Raw genomic sequence first — 19,695 nt, forward strand, 5'->3', positions numbered from 1 at the left:
GGATACTTTCTATCATTTTCTCCATTTTCCAGATAAGGAATCAGAGAGAGGTCATGTAACTTTCCCATATCCCACAGCTAGCGGGTGACTGAGCTGGAATTTGAACCCAAGTGGCCAGATTCTTAACCTCCATTTAAAATTGCTTTTTAAATTCCCCAAAGTTTAAAAGTTCAGCCTTTCCTTCCAACATGAGCATCACCTGCCCTCTCAGGTAAATGAATCACTGGTCATTTTCTACTTCCTATTCACATCCTTTGTCTTTTTTGAGATTCTCCCCTCTTTTTTCCCAAGGGCTTGTACAGACTCTCACCCTCCAAAACCCTGGCCAAGTTCCATCTCAGTTGTGAACTTCTCATGACTTCTGAAACCTCTAAGGTATGTGAGCTCTCTCCTCTCAATGCTCTCCAAGCCCTTTACTCTTTATTCCTGCTGTAAGTATTGCACTACCCAATTCTATTTTAAAGCATATGTGTGTGTTTCCCCTTGAAATCAGATCCCATGTTTTTGCTTCTTTGTCTCCTTAAGATTGACATACAGAGGTGCTCAGACATGCTGGTTACGCCAAGTTGACCTGAGGTGTTAAAAATATTTTCCCCAGTTTGTTTTATTGAGATATAATTCACACTTAAGACCATATTAGTTGAAGATGATTTGATATATGGATTAATCAGATAATCTCTGAAATTCCCTTCAGTCTAAAACCCTGTAATTTCTAAATACATGTATGTAAGATATGCATTCCTCTGTTTGAAGTGCCCTCATTCTTTGAACTTTTCCATTGCTTTTTAAACAATTCCTTTGATTTTTAACTTTTTCTTTCTCCTCCTTTATATTCAGGGGAATTATCTTTTCCATTTGATATGGTTTTTGATTTGAGGTGGCAGGAAGATGGAGGTAGGTCTAAATAGGAATGCTTTTTTTCTAGATACTCTGTCATAATCTGTGCTTGAGGTTTTAGGAAGTCTTATTTTCGCCTGAGTGAAATATTTCTTGTTCTTAATTTTTTTTTCATATCACTTTGGACTTTATTTTTAAAACCCATAATGGAAGCAGAAACCCAGAGCTGAGTTGAAGTAGATATGTGCTTTACAGAGGCCTGCTGGTGAGTGGTACTGTCCTGACTGAGACAAAGTTCCACACCGAATAAACTGAGTCTACTTGGTTCAGTAGCATATCTTAGAAATCAGCCTGTAAAGCCTGCTAGACTGAGAGGCTTTGTGTAAATGCTGTATTTTACTGTTACAATCACCATTTCATATGTGTTTCTCTCAGGTTGGGTGTGAACATAAGAACAGAATTCAATATTTTGGGAGGAGATAGAATAGCATGAAAAAAGGAAAGCATCAAAGATTCCTATCATGTTTGAGCCATTTATTTTAACTTGCATCTGTACCAAATGTCTCATTAGGTAATAATTTGATTTGGGGTAGCACTGTATTTTTCAGAGCACTATCACACCCATTATCTAATTTCATCCTCAGTGTAAGTTTAGAAAGTATCATTATTCTTATTAACATCTTCATTTTCTATAATCTCAGAGAAGTATAAAGACATGCCAAGGTCACAGAGTCATAAATTGTGAGACCAGGATTTGAATCAAGACCCTCCAACCTCAAGCCCTAGACTCTTCCTGTATGACTACAATGTCTCAGCTTTACTAGGTCAACCAGTTGGCATTTCATTGTCAGTTAATCCCCTTTGCTTCCTTCTGGCAGAAGGCCAACAGGAAGAGCAGCAAAAAGATTCAGATCATTCTCAAGCTGAAAAGCCAACCTCTGAGGAATCCAGAGCTAACTGGGTAATAATTAGTGTATAGTGGTGATGACAACCAGAGAATTTTCCATTATTGTCTTACATACTAACAGACTGGTATACCTGTTCCTTTGAGAAGTCATCATTCGGATGATTCCTATAAGCCCACCCTGGTCACTGCACCTGGTGCTCTTGTAGGAGGATTTACACCGCTCATGACCCATGCATGTTCATGGATATGTGTAAAATCCAGTTGAAACACTTATGTGGAAGGTGAAATGTGGTACTTCCTGGTGCAAATGATACCCTGCAGGAAATGTTAACCTTTCACATGAGCTATTCAATGCTGTGCCCTCTCTGGCCCTTTTTTGTATACCTTTATCGCTCAGTCTATAATACACACTATATTAAAACAAATATTTTCAGATTTTTATTCTGCTCATGTGGTTTTTGAGATGAAGGACTCTTTTTTTTTTTTTTTCTCATTGATATATAGTTGACTTACAATATTGTGTTAGTTTCAGGTGCCCAGCACAAAGAAACTGGTTTTCTCCAGTGCTCCATGGGAACTGTATCTAGTGTTAGGGATATGCATATTTGATTCTCACAAATGATATGTGGCATGTAGTTTGCTTAAAAATCCTTATCAGTATGAATAATTAGAGGAGGCTCTGACCTTTAAAGTGGGAAGCATTCCAAGTTATTTCATATGTATCCACACCTTTACATATCTGTATATATATATATATATAAACACTTGACTTATAGCTTGCCTTAGTCTATTATCTAATTATAAAGTTTCCTTTGGAATGGCCATCCAAAAAAATTACCCATGCTTCTCCAGGATTGGGTTCTGACTTCGTAATCTTATTTTTTCTGTATATATATTTATATTCAGAAAGAATGGAAAATGAAAGAGAAAAAGGAGTATGCACATGTGATTGGAAAATGTGAAAACTTCCTATTGATTCTCAGACACAGCTCAGTAACTTACCCTGAGATACAATCTCAGTAATTTTTCTCTGTCAGTTCCTTTACAAAAAGAACTAAGACAGTGATGGACATAAGGGGACCAAACCTCCTCCCATCAAAAAATTTCCAGAATATAAGGGAAGGCAATGGCACCCCACTCCAGTACTCTTGCCTGGAAAATCCCATGGATGGAGGAGCCTGGTGGGCTGCAGTCCATGGGGTCGCTAGGAGTCAGACACGACTGAGCGACTTCACTTTCATTTTTCACTTTCAAGCATTGGAGAAGGAAATGGCAACCCACTCCAGTGTTCTTGCCTGGAGAATCCCAGGGACGGGGGAGCCTGTTGGGCTGCCATCTATGGGGTCGTACAGAGTCGGACACAACTGAAGCGACTTAGCAGCAGCAGCAGCAGCAGCAGAAGCCAGTAAGGGTAGAGTACTATTATAAGTTCTTTTTGGTTTACATCATCTGATCAGAAGGGGAAAAAGGAGGGAAAGAGAGTGGAAGGAAGAAGGGATGGGCTACATAACACATATCAGTTGCAGATAAAATCACTCTGGGTTATGAACACTTCATTCTCACTTACAGATATGGAATTTCAAGAATGATTATTAATGATTGTGACTCAAGAGGGAAACTCCTTTCCCTCCTTCGTTGTGCTGAAATCCAAGATTCTAATCCAACAAGTCACCTACTGAAGGATCCCGCCCCAGCACTACCTAATGATGGCTTCCTCACCAGGATCGTAGCGAGAACTGCAGCCACTGCCAGAAATGTCTGCCCCAGATTCCTTTCCAACTCAGCGCCTAATGCCATTACGTGTACTACAACAGCTGCACGGATACCTCCGTGAGCCGTTTGGGTATTTCAGAACAGATAGAGAACTGCCATTTACTTATGCCCAACACTAATCCAAACATGGTCTTTCACAAAAGGATCTAAATAAAATGAGCCAACTGGACTAATAACAAAAGTTTGCAAATGAAGCTTTCGAGGAGAATGTTTTTCCATCTCCAATGAATGCTACAGACCTCAGGCATATAGGGGAGTACAGAGAACAAGGCGTCATTATGTCACCCAGCCACCCAAGTATCATGAAGAGGCTCTGCCTGTTTTCTTGTCTCTACCATCCCGTGTAGCTGACTTCTTTGTAGGGAGTCATCTATGATTGTCATATGCGGTCACGTCTTCTCATCCACAGGCAGTCACTATGACCTGCTCAGCAGGTACCTGGGGAACAGAGATGAATGACCATAGGCCCCCCTCTGTTCTTTAACAGTATAGTTAGAGAAACAGATACTTACACAAAGACACACACACACACACACACACACACACACATTTTGTATAATGACCTGACCTGACCTCTACCCGGGGGGACATGGGGTTTCAAAGGAGAAACTGGCCATCTGGGGAAGAGGCAAGGAAGGGGATAGTTCATAGAAGATGCCACCTTAAAGATTATCTAGTCCTGTGGTTTTCCAGCTGTGCTTCTTTAAGCGCTAGGTGCCACAGAAAGGGAGGTGCTGGGTCGTCCTAGGCAGCTTCGAGTAGATAGCATCAGCCTTTATCAATTTTTTATATAAAAGTGCCAAATGGTGCATTGTTTAAAAAAATTATTGTCAACCCCTAGTACACAGAATCCTCAAAATGGTACATTTCTTTAGGGAAAGAACAGGATTTACTGCATGGGAGAGAAAGTGAGCCAGTGAAAGCTGGAGGGTTTTGATTTGTGTTTTTTTTTGTTTTTTTTTGTTTTTTTTTTTGGTCCACTCCAAGGACGGAACCCAGGCCTCAGCATTGGGAACTTGGAGTCTTAACCACTGGACGGCCAGGGAAGTCCCAAAGCTGGAGTCTTGATAATCACCCAGAGAGGACTAATCTCCTCTTCATGAGAAATAGAAATATATGATGGTCAGAGATGGAGAGAAGGGATGAGACGGAAGGAGTGAGGGAAGAAGGGAAACACGACCGGAGGCTGGAGCCCAGATTTTTGAAAAGGACAAAAAGCTTTATTGACATGAGTATCTAATAGGAAATTCAAACTATTTGTTTGTAACACTCTTCATCTTCCCAAAAGAATCAGTAAATTATTTTATAACACACAGACTCATGACTGTTGTTGCTGATGTTTTTAAGGGAATTTAAGGTAAAGAGCCAAATTTTATGCTTGAAGGAATGAAGTGCAGAACAACCAAAGCATGCTGCCTCCCCAGCGGCAGTGGGGCTCATAGGATGGGGCCCTGGGAATTATCCTTCCACATGCTATGCACTGAGATTTGAGTCATCTTTTCTAGATCTCAAAAGCCAAAGCAACTAAAATTTCATTTGAAACAAATAAGTGGGTTGGGCCTGCAAGTAAAACTGGTTTGAAAGACATTTATTTAACCCAAGCCTTTCATCTAATGAGGAAAAATTGCAGGCTCCAAAGAGGTGAAGGGGTCTGTTGAGGTCAAGCTCCAGGTCTTATCTGGCAGAGTAAGGGCCAGAATCTAGTTCTTCTGACCCAAGAAAAGCCTGGCTCTGTCTACCAAGCCAAGTTCAGGTTTAGAAATCTGCTAGAACCATGGTATTCAGAGGGGCAGAAGGTAAAACACTGATAAATCCCTATCTGAAATTCCAAAACCCTGCAGGGCCCAGAAAAACAAAACACTACACAACAAAATACAGCCTCAGAAATCAGAGAGACTTCATGGATTTTGCTGTGCAATCTTGGTCAAGTGATTTAATCTCATTGAGCCTCAGGCCATCATCTATAAATGGAATAAATAATACTTATCACACAGACAAGATTTTCAAAAAATTTAATAAAGCAATATATGTAAAGTGTATGCCACATGGTAAGCAATGGATAAATGGAAGCAATTATTATTGCTATCAAATGGAGATCTTTACAAATGTACCATAAGATTGATTTTTAAATGCTTTTTGCTTAATTATAAGACTAATATATTTTCACTATCAATAATTGAGAAAATATAAAGGAATTTTTTTAAAGACTTTCCACATTCCTGCTACCCTGAAACAACCACTGTTAGTACGTTGATGTATTTCAACAGGAATGATTTAGAATGTGCCGTTTCTTGTGCCTTGTAACCTTCCAAGAGCACTCAATTTAGAATAAAAAATTGGCAGGAATGCAGTCTGTTCTAAAACCAATTTCTTGTTTGTTTTTTATTTTAGGGGTAGTGGGAGGAGAGAAATTATACACAGATATAAACCATGTCAATACAAACATTATCACATTTTAAAATCATATTTTCATCCTTTTTTACAACTAGATTTGCAGAGTGCTTTATGGTCCATTAAACAAGTTCCCATGTACTATCTTTCTCGATGCTCTTAACAGCCCAAGGCACTAGGTACTATTATTATACACATTTTGCAGATGAGGAAATTGAGGATCAAAAAAGTTAAATGATTTAGTCCAGGTCTTTCAGGTAGTGAGAATTTGGGCAGAAGCCTAAGATTTCTGACTCAAAGCTGGTATCTTTCTACTAATTATCCATACCAACAAGAACTCTAATTAGCCTTAATCATCTGAATGTCCTCAAAGATAAATTAGGAGACAGCATAGTGAGCTAGAGAAAACACAAGAGTGCAGGTCAGGAGAGCTCCAAGTCATGCCTGCTTTCAGTATTGGCAAACATATGTCTTCCCTGGACTTAAGGGTTTCTCATTTCTCCAATGGGAGGGGATAGCCTCTTGAAGGAAGCCTCACACCTTCTAATACTAAATTCTCTCATTTTAAGGCACATCTTCTAACTTGTGAAAACATTTTTGATATGGTACTTTAAAAAAAAGATCTCTAAAAATCTAAATGAGTACAGTGAGACACCTCCGATCAAAAATGACAAGAAGCTTCAATCTGGCTCAAGTAATGGGAAGTCCCAGGCCCAGTTCAAGTTCTAGAACTGGATGACCTGTTGCCGCTGGGAGAAGAGCTCCTTTCGCAAATATACAGTGCTGTGGGCCCCAGTCAGGCAGAGGGAACTCTGCCAAATACGAGTATCTCAAGTGGAATTCCAAATGTGGATATCTTTTTCCTAAGTGTGGTGCTCCACCAGTTGAATTCTGATGACTGTTTTATGGTGTGCTAGCTTGTTATTAGCTGGATATCAATTTGAGATTTTTCAGAACACATATATTTTTGGACCAGGCTTTACAAGAGATGCCGAGAGTGGCTAAATACCTTTTTTGGAGAGATGGGGAAAGAATCACTGAACATAACTGGATTATCTGAATCTTAACATCAGAGGCTCAATTATTCATCTAAGCAATGCAGGTGCTGATGGCATCAGCTGTCTCCAGGACTGCCAGCCTGGTCAACTCAGGCACAAGCTCCTTTTAAATACAAATGAATGGCCACTTATTCCTCCTGATCCTTAGACTTTGCTGACCTCAGACTGCAGCAGCTTCTCCATTCCAGGAAGTCCCAGGATGGACACAGGGCCAGCTGTTGCATGGCAAACGGTGGTGAGGGGTGGGGATTACATTGTAGCTCTCTCCCAAGCTGAAACAGCAAGGCTGTTCTGCACATTCCATTTCCTAGATGGTTGAACAGACTAAAAGAAGATGATTTTCTGAGCCATATGACTAACTGAATCAGCATTCTTAGTTCCAAGTTGTGTTTATATTTTTTTCATTACCCAGGTGTGTCATATGAGTCCCCATCAGCTCAATCAGATTATCATTCCCTAAGAACAGTACTCTATCAGAAGGCAAAGGAGTATGCTGGCCTTGACAGAGGTATCAGTGTGAATTCCAGCCTTACTATTCTGTGACCCTGGTCAGGTACCTCTGTGCACCTCTGTTTTCTCACCTGCCAAATGGAGAATACGACAGTACTGACCTTGAAAATTTACTGGGAGGGTTTTAGAAGTTGTTTCAGGTAACACAGTTAGCATAAGACCTGGCATGTCTAAACGCACTGAGTCAAGATTAACTAGGAAGTGGAGAAGGGAATGGCACCCCACTCCAGTACTCTTGCCTGGGAAATCCCATGGGCAGAAGAGCCTGGTAGGTTGCAGTCCATGGAGTCTCTAAGAGTCCGACACGACTGAGCGACTTCGCTTCACTTTTCACTTGCATGCATTGGAGAAGGAAATGGCAACCCACTCCAGTGTTCTTGCCTGGAGAATCCCAGGGACGGGGGAGCCTGTTGGGCTGCCGTCTATGGGGTTGCACAGAGTCGGACACGACTGAAGTGACTTAGCAGCAGCAGTAGCAGAAAGGCCTCTACCTACTGCCTGCTCCATGCTGTGGGCCATGGGATACACATACATACAAATTCCATGAAAGAACAGGGAGTGGGGTGAAGGGCAGCCCTGGACTCAAATACTTAAACTACAACATAAGATTAGTATGATCACAGAAGAAAGTACCCCGAACTGCACATCCCCCAGGACTTGATGCAGGGCATTGCCATACTAGGTACACAATCCATGAGGAATGATGTTCTGATTTGAGTGGTGCTGGTTGAAATCTATTAAGCTGGTAATCACACACACAGTACCTCAAAAGAGTCCTTTAGTGATTTTTTAATGCAGAAACTACAGACGGGTTCAATTTGGCAGTGTTATTAAGCAAATAAATGGATTTTGAGATATTTAACTTCTAATCATATATGAACTTCAGGAAGCTAAATGCTCCAATGACATAGCTAAATACCTTTCTGTTACAAAGCCGTGGTTTGACTTTTGAGGCAAAGTTGAGGGCCTAAATTCAACCCCATTAGTTCATATTCTGTCCAAAATGCAGTTTATAATGAAGCCAGCAAATTAGGTCCCTTGACCATAAACTTCACAGAAGGAAAGCAAACAGAGCATGAATCAAAAAGGCTTTAGACGGCAGTTGGCTATTAGTAACATATAAATTAAGTGTAAAATCAAGGTGGGGGGGTGGCATTGGGGTAGGGAAGTGAGTTGCATGGTTACCGTCTCCATGGAACTTAACACAAGCAATCTGAATACAAATAATAATGATGATGGCCATAACAACGACGATGCAAACTTAGTTATGTTCTTGACCAACGATAAGCTCAGAAAGTTGGAGAGAAATTCATTTTCACTTCACTGCCACTGCCCTTAACTTGTCAGCTGCTTGTACCAAGTTGTTAGGGCCCATATGGTGTTGAAACATCACAAGCCGCTCCCAGGCCTCATCTGTAGTTTTGAACAATGGGGTGAGTCATGGTTAGCCACAAGTGCGAGTCTATTACCACTGGCGGTTTGTGTCACCAAACTTGCACAACTCTGCCTGAATCATATTAATTAAGTTTTGAGGGCTGCTATTTAAAGGTATTTAATTCTCCCCTAGAGTTATATAGAGTGGGAACCGGGCCCATTGCTTTCAAAGGAGTTTGAAAACTCACACATCGGCCCAATTGTTTTCCTACATATTTAGAGAATGTTAGAACACTCTGCAATGGCTCCACGAACCGTGGAAGTTTCTTCCCAGTCTCTGCGGTCTATTGGCTAAATTTATATTGACGGATACTTCAGAGCATGGATTATTGAGCTAATAGACCACAACGACTCACTATTGTGTACATCAGAACTGTCACGTCCATTTATAAGGCAAATCTGTTCCATGTGACTGAAAAGAAAGAGATATAGCAGAGAATACTTTTGAAAAGTCACCTCACAAGCACTGGTTGATGTTAGTCTTACAAAATCATCTGTCGAGAAAACATGAAGGACTCCAAGAACACTCATGCCTCGTAATGGCCTATAAATGTTTTGTAAGAGTTCCAAAAAGTGCACAACCAGTACATTTCTGTTTTCTATTTTTGTGTCTTAAAAAAAGTAAAAATAGCCAAAGGGCTGGATTTTTTTTTTCCCTTTGACAATTTGTGAAAAAATAAAAAGTTCAGTCTAAGGCTGAAACATTGCATGCCAAGTTTTTGCCTGGAACTAATCTTTATGGTTGAGTTACAAAGCCCCTGAAACTGGGGGGTTTCAAATGGAAATGCTGACACAGCTTTGCCCACAGTGGCAAAAAGGGAGGGGCTGTATTGCCTGTTTGTACCTTGTTTGCTGTATTGTCACTTTAAAAGTCTCGTGGTCTAGACCTGGGTGTTATACACTGCCTAAAAGCATATGTCTATACATGTGTCCTGACCATCTGGGGTTTAGAAAGAAGTTAGCACAGAACCCATTTTTGAAATGAATCTGACACCCATTGTGAGATAGGATAGACTTTTTCCTGATTTATAATAGCTTTCATTATTCCAGAGACACACCTTTCCCTGGATTTAACAGCAGTAACTACCAACAGAAAATGGGGAGCAGTCCACTCTTCTTCTTTAATAGTTCTTTAAATCTTAATTTTTGACAATTGTCTGCTGGTAAAGCTACAAAAGCTAATGATGAGCTGTTTGTGTAGATTCAGTGATAATGTGAATTACTTGGACAAGAGGATGTGTGAGGCTTTGAAGTACTTTTACTCTACATCACTACCAGCGTTTTAAGGTGGATAGCTAATGAACTTACTTTAAGTAGAAAGACAATAGTTGGAAGCTTTTGAGAGAAGCTTTTTTTCATTTCTAGCACCTGATGGATGCTGTTCAAAAAGCACTCAGTGACTGCTATTAAAATAACAAAAACAGAACTTCAGAACCCTGCAACCTGCTTGTATTCTAAAAGAGCAACAATAAATAATTATTGGTTAATGCCAAGAAAACCCATGAAATCTGCTGAAACCACTATCCAATATTCCTGTGGATTCCATGCTATCAGTCAGAATTCCTAGGTGTGGACAGTCAGCCTTGGTTACAATGACGGTCTAAAGGAAAGCAGCCCACTGGGGTCCTTAGACTCAAGGTAGGTTATGATTTTGGTAGTTAGGAAGAAGTACTAAACCTCAGCTCACAAACGCAGCATATTAAGGAAAAAGGGGAAAACCTGCTTCATTTAATTTTTCCAGTGAGTCTTTATTCTATTAAATAAAAGAAGGGAAAAAAGGCTTTTCTGAACTTTAGTGTTTTGTCGCTCGGGCTTTATTTCCACCTTAAAATCTTTACCTGGCCATGATCTGTTGTTCCATTACTGGAGGGCAAAAATGGGAGGAATTGTCTGGGCTAAATTGCAATTAGGCAGCCCTGAGTGCGGCTGGCACCAGTTAACTTGGGATATTGGAGTGAAAAGGCCCGTAATCAGCCTTCGGTCATGTAGAACAATGCATAAAATTAAATTGACATTAATGAATAATTGTGTAATGAAAATGGAAGAGGAGAGTTAATTGCATGTTACAGTGAGTGTAATGCCTAGATAACCTTGCATTTAATGCTATTCTTAGCCCTGCTGCCAAGACTGCTACACAACCTCTCTCAGCAGGAAGTCATTAAAGCTGTGAGGAGATAATGCAGGCTCAGTGAAACCTAAGTGGCAACAATATAACAAGAGTTTCTTTCAGACCTTAGTGTTTTCCAAAAAAAAAAGGGGGCATGTTGAGGTAATTTGTACACATCTGAATGAAAACAGGAAACTCAGAGCAATCTATTTGCAGTGTGTCCAGTCCTGCAGATTTCCTAACTGTTTTAGAGACCAAGGTCAGATCCTATAATCAAAGACAAGCCTAAACCACGAGGGCTTACAAGGCAATAAGCACCCAGCTGTCTACCAGCTACAACTTAGTTTTGTTAATCACTTAGTGTAGCCGCGTCTGTGAAATGCTTGACCTCAGACTTAGAAGACTAGAGGAATATCCTCCAGCCCAGTTCATGCTCACCACCTGCTCAAACAGGTAATCATTTCAGGAGCCCTAACTTTCTCTGAAACCCATCCTGAAACGTTCATTTCAAGCTGTGTGTACTTTGACCATAGCAAACAGAGCTTTCTGTATCTGTGTTTTAAGAGAAGAAAAGCTGTTTTAAAATTTGCAAGAAAAAAAGCGACAGTATTTTTCTCTTCACTAAGTTTCTTTTTTCCTGTTTCCAACTTTTGAGTCATTACCAGGTATTTGCGGGTTTGATCTGTCTTACGTTTTGGCCTCATCTGCAGACTGTCCTGACTCTGACAAACGAGTACCTTTTCAGCCTGGAAAGGTGTGAGTCAACCAGCATGTGGGACTGATCACCATGGAATCGGCCCTGGACAGTGGTCCTGGGTGGAGTGCACACAGAGCAGCGTTCAACTAGAAAGACCAGGTCAAAACAGATTCCAGGGGAAGTGGTTGGAGGAGGTGAATGAGTTTAAATATCTGTCATTTTGCATTTTTATAAAATATAGTTTTAGACCTCACTAGAAAAACAAAACTCTGTGTTAGCAACAGTAGCCAACACTTACTCATTGAAAGAGGACTCATTCTTTTTCAGTATCATATTTCTGTTTTGCAAATCCGAGTGTCGGTACCTATTTCAGCCAAAGTGATTTTTGATTGAGGAATTATTTCATCCTTAGGGCTTTATTTTGTTATTTTTGACTTGCCCAGAAACCTGTTCTTCTCACATTATTTGGGATGGATCTTCAGTGGTGTTTGGTGGAGGCCTTTTGCTCCAGTCTTCCACTCTTATTGCCAAGTCCTGCTGGGCATGGCCAGCATGTAGAGCCCCTGCTTAGAACTCAAACAGTAAAAGATGCTTCTTCCATCAAGAAATTCTCAAATACTAAATCTCTGAGAAAAAGATAACCTGGCCAAATAGCACTGGGGAATGTGTCCAAGGCACTGGGGACTGTGTCCAAGGCACTGGGGACTGTGTCTAGAACCCCAGACATAACATCAGGTTCATTGGCCAAGTTAATGCTTATACACTTAACATTCTCAGATTAAAAACAATAGTAATAAAGAGGAGACGGAGGGAGAGACAGAGTAGAAATAAAAGAACTGGAAGAATTCTGACTTAGAAGTAAGCTGTTAGCATTTTTTGTTTCCAGAGTTTAACCAGTCCAAGAGCCCTGTCCCTTGCTTGCTCTGTGATTTTGGCAACTTATCCTCTCTAAAACCTCACTTTTAAGATAACAGGGCTCACCTCCTAGGAGTTGGGCAGGCTAAATGTGATAATGTTTATAAAGTAAGTGCTGCTAAATATCACTACTATTACTTATCATCTTCATTCTCATCAATTCTAAGATCCTTGCCCTCCTGGGAACGCTTTTGTCCTTGCCCACCACACAGACCATGCCCATTCAGTATACCTTTTTAAAAAGGTAATTTTTGGCTGTGCTGGGTCTTGGTTGCTTCACATGGGTTTTCTCTAGTTGCGGAGAGTAGGGTTTACTTTCTAGTTGCAATACACGGGCTTCTCATTGTGGTGGTCTCTCCTGTTGTGGATCACGGGCCCCAGCGTTCGGGCTCAGTAGTCGTGGCCCACAGGCTTAGCTGCCCATGGCATGTAGAATCTTCCTGGACCAGGGATCGAAACTGTGGCCCCTGCATTGGCAGGCAGGCTATTAACCGCTGACCACCAGGGATGTCCTCTGTATACCTTTGATTCCTGCAAAAGCCACAGCCTCTTAGCCAAATCATTCTGCTCATCCTGGGATCTCTCTATATAATTCTTATTTGAAATATCTTTCCCCATTCTAATTTCCCCTGACTTATATGTCTCATCTTAGAAACTTAATTTTATTTTCTTATATGCAGTGTTAAGTCTTCTTTATAACATTCAGCTTGTGGGCCCCTACTCGATTAAAACAAATAATAATGTTTCATATATATCTTGATTTTAATGTACATTAACTCTAAAATTAAAGTACAAGGAACGAAAATGTTCAAACATGAGAAAAAGAGCACTATAGTTGAAAATATATTCAACTAGAATTAGCAGAAAATATAGAATTTTGATTGAGTTTCTGATTAGGTGGGGAAGATTTGTTTCAAAGCTTTCTATAGAGACTTTAAAAATAAAATTTCCCATCTTAATGAAGGACAGTGTTATGACCATGACAATGCTTATGTAATGAATGGGGACTTCAGCACATATCTGGCCACCGTGTTAAACAGTTATAAATACTGAACAGATAAAGATGGGGGAAGTATTAGAGACTAAGCTAAGTACATTCTAAGTTTTTGAGAGAGAATCATTAATATGACTTAATTTTGTTTGGCATTTTTGGAGGAGGAGGGATAGAAGTGATCTGCTGGAATAGAGAAGGGATGGTTATTTAATGTTTACTACCACATTATGAATGAGTGAATCACTCAGAATAAAGAGATTTTGCCTACATACATACAGATCAAGAGATTGCAAAGTTTACTTATTGTTAAAACTAATGAAGGGCGTGGATTGGAGGGAAGACTTTATTTTTTTTTTCTTTTCTGAGTCCTTTTGAGCACCTGAATAAAACTTGCATTTAAAAGGTTACACCAAGGAGAAAAAAAGAGCTCTGGATTGAGTTCTGGTTTCCAATAATTCCTAGCCATTAGAACTGGAAGGGAAATCTGACCTCAATTCCATTCACTTTTCTCACCTAAAGAGTGAGGGGCTCTGGTACTGTGTGGATCTGAAGACCTTCATCAAGACAATATTTTGAGATAGTCCTGCAAAATTAAATATACCTTTATGTGTGTTAGTTGCTCGGTTGTGTCCAACTTTTTGTGACCTTATGGACTGTAGCCCATCAGGCTCCTGTGTCCATGGGATTCTCCAGGCAAGAATACTGGAGTGGGTTGCCATTTCCTCCTCTGGGGGAAATATACCTATATTGAGCATTTATTATGTGGAAAGTATGTTATCTTACAGGGTACAAAAGCACTGGAATAGTTGTTGTTCAGTTGCTAAGTCATGTTCACCTCTTTACGACCCCATGGACTAGAGACAGGCTCCTCTGTCCTCCAGTATCTCCTGGAGTTTGCTCAGTTTCATGTCTGTTGAGTCAGTGATGCTATCTAACCATTTCATCCTCTGCTACCCACTTCTCCTTTTGCCTTCAGTTTTTCCCAGCATCAGGGTCTTTTCCAGTGAGTCAGCTCTTCGCATCAGGTAGCCAAAGTATTGGAGCTTCAGCTTCAGCATCAGTCCTTCCAGTGAATATTCAGGGTTGATTTCCTTTAGGATTAACTGGTTTAATCTCTTTGCAGTCCAAAGGACTCTCAAGAGTCTTCTCCAGCACCCCAGTTTGAAAGCATCCGTTCTTTGGTGCTCAGCCTTCCTTCTTTATGGTCCAACTCACATATCTGTACATCACTACTGGAAAAATCATAGCTTTTACTAGATGGACCTTTGCCGGGAGCCAGCGTGAGGAGCTCCGCCCATGGCAAAGGTCATGAGGAAGGAGGCTCGGCATACGCAAAGGTGGGATCAAGCCTCAGGAGTCCCCCTGGAAATTCTCGAGCACCTACCCCCAAAACCAGAGTCTGCCTACTTTACTTTGTGCTTTCACCTACACCTCTGACTTTACGGGGGGCTGTCCTGGGCGTGACAAGAATGTTTTAGTTCACAACCGTGAGAGGCAAGAGTGTTTAAACTGTCTAAATACAGATTCCTTTGAGCAGTTAAAAGATTGATTAGAAATTGTATTGGTGAAGGGTTTTTCACTTGTTGGGCCAATGTTTGCTGCTAAGTTTCCATATCCCTTACCTACTGTGTCCCTGGCAGTGTATTGATTGATATAATTGGTGTATAGGAATATAAGTAGTAGCTTTAATGTTTGTAACCTTGGACCCTTGAGTTAATTCTTTTTCTTGTTATAGCCCACCACACCTTTGCCCTGTAGGAATGCAACTTTATCTAATGCTTTTGGAGGGTGGCGCCTGACTAATCACCTTTAGAGAAAAATAAGTTTTCTGAAGAAAGGGTCTTAAAATGTTAACAGGCCTTCAGGCCAGAAGATGATGCAAATCACCTAAACTTTTGCATATGATAAGTTTGCAGGAAGAAAGCCTGGCTTACTGCATGACTCTACCCCTTCCCCCATTATCCTCTATGCATAACTTAAGGTATAAAAACTACTTTGGAAAATAAAGTGCGGGCCTTGCTCACCGAAGCTTGGTCTCCCCATGTCGTTCTTTCTCTCACCTTCTGGCTGAATTATTCAGCCTCTTTTCTTCACTGAATTTCTTCCCTGAGCTATCCTTATTCTATTACTCTTTATATCCTTAATTAACGTTTAATTAAGCAATTGTTTCCTGATCCTTGCCGACACTGTCCCCGCTTCGAATTCCCTGGATCCACCGGGGCTGGACCCCAGCAGACCTTTGTCAGCAAAATGATGTTTCTGCTTTTTAATATGCTATCTAGGTTTGTCATAGCTTTCCTCCCAAGGAGCAAGAGCCTTTTAATTTCTTGGCTGCAGTCACCATCCATAGTGTTTTGGAGCCCAAGAAAATAAAATCTGTCACTGTTTCCACCTCCACAAGAATGGTGCATGTGTGATAAGTCGCTTCAGTCATGTTCAACTCACTGTGACCCCGTGGATGGTAGCTGCCATGTTCCTCTGTCCATGGGATTCTCCAGGCAAGCATACTAGAGTGAGTTGCCGAGGCCTCCTCCAGCAGATCTTCCCAAGCCAGGGATCGAACTTTCATCTCTTACATCTCCTGCATTGGCAGGCAGGTTCTTTACCACTAGTGCCTCCTGGGGAGCCCTCCACTGGAATAGTACCTGCCATCAAAAAATACCTACTTCAGGAGCCAGTGTATACACCTTTGGAAGGTCTTCAAGTCTTAAATGATTTCTTTTGGAAATAACCATCCCTCTGACATAAGTGTTTTAAGGAACAGAAACAGGCCTTTTCCCTGGAATAATGATCCCAGGTGCCTGGGATGGTTTCTGTGAAAGTTTCCCTCCCTTCTATGAGACAAACCACACTTTTGCTATGGACTCCTCTAAGCAGTTGGAAAGCAAAGAATTAATCTATATTTGATTAAAAATAACAGTATAATTGCTGATAATAATCATGATAATGAGAACAGTAACAAAAAAGGAACCCACCTGTGAGTTATTTCAATTCACATATGGATTTAAACTAAAAATCATCTTAGAAGCTAGGCATAGAGTAATATATTTTGGATATTCTTTAGACAAAGTGGGGAACTGTTAATCTAACCATCTAGACACAGATCTGGGAAGATGGATGTGGGAAGTTAAAAATAAATATATAAAAACTGAGCCTTTTTTTCTTTTAACTGATGTTTTGCCAGTATGTTATAGGCTTCATCAGAGAATGCAAATACAAACTTTCGTTTGGACATCAAAGCATTTTTCAATTCTAGCTTAGGTAATGAAATAAATGTGTAAAGTCACAGATCCAGCGGCTGCTTTGTGTAGCTGGTTGTTTTATCACAACATTAAAAAAAGATAGCTATGTAGATTTAGCTTTAATACCTAGAAAAAATTTGGAAAGTCATCAAGAGATTGATTTGCAAACAAGGAGAAGACACTAGCTAGTGCTCAGCATGGCTTATTTAGAATAAATTCCACTGGATTAATCTGATCTTTTAGACAAAGTGACATACCTGACAAATGATGGGCTGTGGGTGTTTGAGAAGAGGGAACAAAGATAAAATATATAAGGAGATGTCAATGACTAAGGTACATTTAAAACCAGCTTCATAGACATAGGAACACATACTACTTTTCAAAAAAATTCTCTCTATTCTCTTTTGTGTTCAATTGTCTCATCTATAACATAAGAGGTGGATTGAATGAGTGTTTTTCAAACCATATGTCGTGGCCTTTTTTAGGGTCATGAGATCAACCTAATGTGTAACACTAGCAATTTTAAAAACATGAAGTAGAATAAATCAGAAAAGAATCCATCAGAGTCAATTGCATGAGTCAGTGGCTCAGAGGTAAAGAATCCACCTGCCAATGCAGGAGATGCAGGAGATGTAAGTTCGATCCCTGGGTCAGGAATATCCCCTGGAGGAGAAATAGCAACCCACTCCAGTATTACTGCATGAGAAATCCATGGCCAGAGGAGCCTGGTAGGCTATAGTCCATGGGTCACAAAGGGTTGGACACAACTGAGCACTCACACACAAAAGGGTAAGTACACGTCTGTATAACTTTTGTTTCAACTGTGGGTTGTGTATGTGTTTATGTTAACATGTTTATAAACATTTATATGTGTGTATATACTTTTAGCAGAGAAGGCAATGGCAACCCACTCCAGTACTTTTGCCTGGAAAATCCCATGGACGGAGGAGCCTGGTAGGCTGCAGTCCATGGGGTCGCTAGAGTCGGACACGACCGAGTGACTTCACTTTCACTTTTCACTTTCATGCACTGGAGAAGGAAATAGCAACCCACTCCAGTGTTCTTGCCTGGGGAATCCCAGGGACGGGGAAGCCTGGTGGGCTGCCATCTACGGGGTCGCACAGAGTCGGACACGACTGAAGCGACTTAGCAGATATACTTTTAGTGGAATATAATATAAAATATATTTCTTATTGTGGGTTGTATGCCATATACATGGTGCTTAAAAGAAAATAGATATAATACAAGTTTGTATATTAGACCTTAAAAACTCAGTACTGTGTGAGCTTAAATCACATTGGAACTTCATTATAAAATAAGAGCTTATCTTGCTATACTTCTCACCTTCCTTCTGAAGAAATGGGTAATTTTTTTTTCTTCTCTTCCTCCTCCTTTTAACCTCTTCTTCCCCCCTCGTTACTTTTTTTTCTTTACCCCTCCCCTTCCTTCTTTGACCACAATTGAAACTTAATCATTTTTATGTAATTTATTGAAGGGTTATATGTAATATGTGTGTAAGTAGCAAAACATAGTAATAAAGTAAACCCATCATCAATTTAAGAGCAAGAAAAGAACAATACTGTCCTATTCAATCCTAAAATCTCTTCCCTTCAAAGGTATCCACTAGCCTGAATTTCATATTTATTACTTCTTTATCTATTCTTGCCTAATTTATTGTGTGTGTGTGTGTGCTTGTGCATGTACGCACTAATTTCTTCAGTCATGTCTGACTCTTTGCAACACTATGGCAATAGCCCACCAGTCTCTCCTGTCCATAGGATTATCCAGGAAAGAACACTGGAGTGGGTTGCCATGCCCTCCTTCAGTATGTATGTGTACGTGTGTGTGTGTGTGTGTGTGTGTGTGTGTGTGTGTTAGTCACTCAGTTGTGTCCAACTCTTTGCAAACCCACGAACTATAGCCTGCCAGGCTCCTCTGTCCATGGAATTCTCCAGGCAAGAATATTGGAGTGGGTTGCCATTTCCTTCTCCAGGGGATCTTCCTGACCCAGGGATTAAACCTGTGTCTCCTGCATTGCAGGCAGATTCTTTACCATCTAAACCACCAGAGAAGCCTGTATATGTATATGTGTTCCTAAACACTATTTTTTTTGCTTTGATTTGTAATGACTTTTATACAAATGTTACGGATGTGATGTAACTTTTTGAAACTTGTTTTTGTTGCTTGAGTATTCATGAGTTCATCCATTTCCAGTGCTATATAGTATTCCATTCTTCCATTCTATTACTATGCCACCATCCGCTTCCTGGTGAGTTTCTTCTCTTGGCACACATAGCGAGAAGTTCTTGTCTAGTGCTTCCCAGTTGCTTCCATAGGCTGGAGGACTGCAGCTGCCCTACTTCCGTCAGCAGCCCCAACAGTGCACCTGTGACTCCTCCTTGACACAGCACTCTTCAGCTGCACACAGGACAAAAACCTCTGCTGTTGTGTATACTTTGTCCAGGCAAAGGATTGCCAGCTTTTAGAGTATGGGACTGTTGATTTCACAGTGTGGTTTTTCAAAAGAGTCAAGCCAACTTTTAGTCTGAATAGCAAAAATAAGCCTATTGTACCACATCCTCACTATAGTTAATATTATTAGACTTAATTTTTTCCAGTTTAATATGGATATGAATTATATCTCATCACAGTCTTAATTTTGTATTAGTATGACTTTGAGCAATTTTCATACAACATTTGCCTTATGTATTTCTTCTTTGTAATTGTTGTTGTTTGGTTGCTATGTCATGTCCAGCTCTTTGGGACCCCATGGACTGTAGCCCACCAGGCTCCTCTGTCCCTGCAATTTTCTAGGCAAGAATCCTGGAGT

The 19,695-nt window shown here is 40.5% G+C and overlaps 1 long non-coding RNA gene across 3 annotated transcripts in view; it reads left to right on the forward strand.

Moving 5' to 3' along the window:
* The first annotated feature begins 11,117 nt into the window (after window positions 1-11,117).
* LOC129656158 (uncharacterized) overlaps window positions 11,118-19,695 on the forward strand; it is a 45,079-nt gene continuing 36,501 nt past the window's right edge. For 2 of the 3 annotated variants that reach the window (XR_008716238.1, XR_008716237.1), the window contains exon 1: window positions 11,118-11,470. This is a non-coding gene — a long non-coding RNA (uncharacterized LOC129656158). The remainder of the gene's footprint in view (window positions 11,471-19,695) is intronic. The other variant, XR_008716239.1, reaches the window with a different exon arrangement.

Source organism: Bubalus kerabau, chromosome 6 (genome assembly GCF_029407905.1).
Source record: "Bubalus kerabau isolate K-KA32 ecotype Philippines breed swamp buffalo chromosome 6, PCC_UOA_SB_1v2, whole genome shotgun sequence".
NCBI classification, from domain to species: Eukaryota; Metazoa; Chordata; class Mammalia; order Artiodactyla; family Bovidae; genus Bubalus; species Bubalus kerabau.